The following is a 5,064-nucleotide window of genomic DNA, read 5'->3' as shown; positions in this document are numbered from 1 at the left end:
CATTGTCTTTGGCAGATTGAACTTCTTCAACTTCCACAGGAAGTATATTTTCTACTGTGCTTCCTTGGTGAGAAAGCAGGTATTTGTCTCCCATTTGAGGTCCTGGGTGATTTTAGTGCCCAGGAAGTGGAAATACTCAAGGTTATTAGGGAGTCAAACAGGGTGATAGGGGAGGGTGTAGCAGAGCTCCTCCTGAAGTCGACAGTCATCTCCACTGTCTTGAGAGCAATAAGCTCTAAGTTGTTCTGCCTGCACTGGGACACCAGATGGTCAATCTCCCATCAGAGACAAGTCCAAAGAGGGTGGTGTCATCTGCAAACTTTAGGACCTTGACGGACTGATGACTTGAGGTGCAGCTGTTGGTGTATAGGGAGAAGAGTAGAGGAGAAAGGACACAGCCTTGGGAGGATCCAGTGCTGATGGTTCAGGAGTCAGAGACGTGTTTCCTCAGCTTCACATGCTGCTTCCTGTCAGAGAGGAAGTCAGTGATCCACCTGCAGGTGGGACTCCAAGTGCTGGAGGATGAAATGAAGAGCCATGTTGACAGCATCATCTGCAGATTTGTTGCATTTGTAGGTGAACTGTATGGAGTCCAGGAGTGGGTCAGTGATGGCTTTAAGGTGGTAAAACACAAGGTGCTCAAGGGATTTCATAACCACAGAAGTCAGGGCGAAGGGTCTGTAGTCATTTTGTCCTGTTATCCTTGGCTTTTTGGGGACTGGGATAATGGTGGAGGCCTTGAAGCAGGCTGGCACATGGCATGTCTCCAGTGAGGTGTCGAAGATGTCTGTGATCACTGGAGACAGCTGATCAGCACAGTGCTTCAGGGTAAATGGTGAGACAGAGTCAGGACCTGCTGCTTTGCAGGATAACCTCTCTCCTTTTCACTTTTTTAATTATTCCATCTATCGATCCATCTTAATATCTTCGACTTTGCCATCTCTTTCTTAATTTCTTTGTCTAAACTCTGCAAAAGCCCTCTCTTTTTAAGTCAGTCTTCCTTTTACCCCCTCTCTCTATGTTAACTTCTCCATCTATTTCATTTCTCCCTCTCTTCATGTCTTCTTTTTTCTTTTAAGACTCCTGTCCGTCTTAATATCTTCATGAACTTCCCCATCTCTTTCTTAATTTCTGTGTACAAATTGTATAACCTCTCTGTCTCTCTTTCTCTCTATCCATCTGTGCAAGCACTCATGTTTCCTTCAGGAAATGCAAATCTAGTTGTGTACTGTTGTGACATCTTTAACCATCATAAACCTTTGGCATGTTGAACATTGTGCCATACCTTCACTCTCACTTTGACATACAGCACTTCGTACAGTTCTGTACTAATCTAGGTTTCCCCAAAGGATCGTAGCACAAAGATCATCGTTAAATGGTAGAGCGAGCATCACAATGAGCATCTCTCCTAGTTAAGAAGCTCTTAGTGTTAAGAGGCTGTTGGGAAACCCACCCATTATCAGTATGTGCACCGCTGACAGTTCGTTAGTTAGTGAGTTAACAAATTACCAAGCTGTTGTTTCCAGTTGCTAGCTAACTCACTTTAGCTGACTGGTTGTCCTAGTTATGTTTTTGCTGCACTAGCTTTCCAAAGTCTATGGTAACAGCTTGTTTTTGGATTTACTGTTAGCACAAATAAAATATAGCTCTGAAAGCTGGGGCAGCACTGTGGTGTAGTGGTTAGCACTGTCGCCTCACAGCAAGACGGTTCTGGTTTCAAACCCCATGGCCGCCAGGGGCCTTTCTGTGTGGAGTTTGCATGTTCTCCCCGTGTCTGCGTGGGTTTTGGGTTTCCTCCCACAGTTCAAAGACTTGTTAATAAACTTGTAAATTAATAAAAATGTGAATTGTTAATAATATCCAGATTTCAGTAAAGCTGTTTTATCACAGTGTCTGTTGCGAAAAGTGTTTTCAAGGAATTGAACTATATCAGAGGGAAATGTTTATTCCTACAAAGCCTGCACGCACTACATAGCCTCCCTCTTCATAAAAGTAGTAGTGGAACTTGTTTTCATCAAAGCTACAGTGCTCAGCGTAAATGAGTCCACCCCCTTTGAAAAGTAACATTTTAAACAATATTTCAATAAACAGGCGGCACGGTGGTGTAGTGGTTAGTGCTGTTGCCTCACAGCAAGAAGGTCCGGGTTTGAGCCCCGTGGCCGGCGAGGGCCTTTCTGTGCGGAGTTTGCATATTCTCCACGTGGGTTTGCTCCGGTTTCTCCCACAGTCCAAAGACATGCAGGTTAGGTTAACTGGTGACTCTAAATTGACCGTAGGTGTGAGTGTGAATGGTTGTCTGTGTCTATGTGTCAGCCCTGTGATGACCTGGCGACTTGTCCAGGGTGTACCCTGCCTTTCACCCGTAGTCAGCTGGGATAGGCTCCAGCTTGCCTGCGACCCTGTAGAACAGGATAAAGCGGCTAGAGATAATGAGATGAGATGAGATTTCAATGAACAAAAACAATTTCCAAAATGTTGACAAGACAAAGTTTAATATCACATCTGTTTAACTTATAATGTGAAAGTAAGGTTAATAATATAAACTTAGATTACACATTTTTCAGTTTTACTCAAATTAGGGTGGTGCAAAAATGAGTACACCCCACAACAAAAACTACTACATCTAGTACTTTGTATGGCCTCCATGATTTTTAATGACAGCACCAAGTCTTCTAGGCATGGAATGAACAAGTTGGCGACATTTTGCAACATCAATCTTTTTCCATTCTTCAACAATGACCTCTTTTAGTGACTGGATGCTGGATGGAGAGTGATGCTCAACTTGTCTCTTCAGAATTCTTCATAGGTGTTCAATTGGGTTCAGATCAGGAGACGTACTTGGCCACTGAATCACTTTCATCCTGTTCTTCAGAAATCCAACAGTGGCCTTAGATGTGTGTTTAGTCATATTGGAAAAGTGCACGATGACCAAGGGCATGGAGTGATGGTAGCATCTTCTCTTTCAGCATAGAGCAATACATCTGTGAATTCATGATGTCATCAGTGAAATGCAGCTCCCCGACACCAGCAGCACTCATGCAGCCCCACATAAGGACACTGCCACCACCATGTTTCACTGTAGCCACCATGCAGTTTTCTTTGTATTCCTCACCTTTGCGACACCATACAGTTTTGAAGCCATCCGTTCCAAAAACATTTATCTTGGTCTCATCACTCCAGAGTATAGAGTCCCAGTAGTCTTCATCTTTGTCAGCATGGGCCCTGGCAAACTCTAGGCGGGCTTTTTTGTGCCTGGGCTTTAGGAGAGGCTTCTTTCGTGGACGGCATCCATGCATGCCATTCCTCTGCAGTGTATGCCGTATTGTGTCACGGGAAATAGTCACCCCAGTTTGGCTTTCTACTTCTTTAGATAACTGCAGTGAACTTGCATGCCGATTTTCTTCAACCCTTCTCATCAGAAGACGCTCCTGTCGAGGTGTTAACTTCCGTGGATGACCTGGACGTCTCTGTGAGATGGTTGCAGTTCCATCTTTCTTACATTTTTGTACCACTTTTGCTACAGTATTCTGACTGATAAGTAAAGCTTTGCTGAGCTTCTTGTAGCCTTCACCTTTGTGGTGTAAAGAAATTATTTTCTTTGGGGAATTCTGAAGAGACAAGTTGAGCATCACTCTCCATCCAGCATCCAGTCACTAAAAGAGGTCATTGCTGAAGAATGGAAAAAGATTGATGTTGCAAAATGTCGCCAACTTGTTCATTCCATGCCTAGAAGACTTGGTGCTGTCATTAAAAATCATGGAGGCCATACAAAGTACTAGATGTAGTAGTTTTTGTTGTGGGGTGTACTCATTTTTGCACCACCCTAATTTGAATAAAACTGAAAAATGTGTAATCTTAGTTATATTATTAACCTTATGTAATGACAGTCCGTTAGTTCTTCCTTGTTTACTGTACCACTTCTGGAGTCAGTCGAAAAAACACTCTTTTTCCACACGAGCGACGAGACATGACAACTTCCCTTGTCTTTCTAAAATGTTTACTTAAAAACAACAAGGTAAATCACAAAGTCTGGCGCACGGTCAAAAGACTGTTGCTTCCACCGTGTTCTGACTCGAAACTAAGGTATACACAGTCAGTGATGTCACATCATAAGATTTAGAACATGGAACTCTTTTCTATGTTCTTTTTCTATGTTCTAAACTCTTTTCTATGTTCTTAAATTATCATTCATTTTTAACTGTTTTTAACTTAAATTATTATTGCTTAACTGGCCCTTACACCTTACTTTCACGTTTAACTTATAACAGATGTTATACAACCCTGATTCCAAAAAAGTTGGGACAAAGTACAAATTGTAAATAAAAACGGAATGCAATAATTTACAAATCTCAAAAACTGATATTGTATTCACAATAGAACATAGACAACATATCATATCTCGAAAGTGAGACATTTTGAAATTTCATGCCAAATATTGGCTCATTTGAAATTTCATGACAGCAACACATCTCAAAAAAGTTGGAACAGGGTCAATAAGAGGCTGGAAAAGTTAAAGGTACAAAAAGGGAACAGCTGGAGGATCAAATTGCAACTCATTAGGTCAATTGGCAATAGGTCATTAACATGACTGGGTATAAAAAGAGCATCTTGGAGTGGCAGCGGCTCTCAGAAGTAAAGATGGGAAGAGGATCACCAATCCCCCTAATTCTGCGCCGACAAATAGTGGAGCAATATCAGAAAGGAGTTCGACAGGGTAAAATTGCAAAGAGTTTGAACATATCATCTACAGTGCATAATATCATCAAAAGATTCAGAGACTCTGGAAGAATCTCTGTGCATAAGGGTCAAGGCCGGAAAACCATACTGGGTGCCCGTGATCTTCGGGCCCTTAGATGGCACTGCATCACATACAGGCATGCTTCTGTATTGGAAATCACAAAATGGGCTCAGGAATATTTCCAGAGAACATTATCTGTCAACACAATTCACCGTGCCATCTGCCGTTGCCAGCTAAAACTCTATAGTTCAAAGAAGAAGCCGTATCTAAACATGATCCAGAAGCGCAGACGTCTTCTCTGGGCCAAGGCTCATTTAAAATGGACT

The sequence above is a fragment of the Neoarius graeffei genome, chromosome 2, assembly GCF_027579695.1.
Source record: "Neoarius graeffei isolate fNeoGra1 chromosome 2, fNeoGra1.pri, whole genome shotgun sequence".
Classification (NCBI taxonomy): domain Eukaryota; kingdom Metazoa; phylum Chordata; class Actinopteri; order Siluriformes; family Ariidae; genus Neoarius; species Neoarius graeffei.
This window is presented reverse-complemented; position numbering follows the sequence as displayed.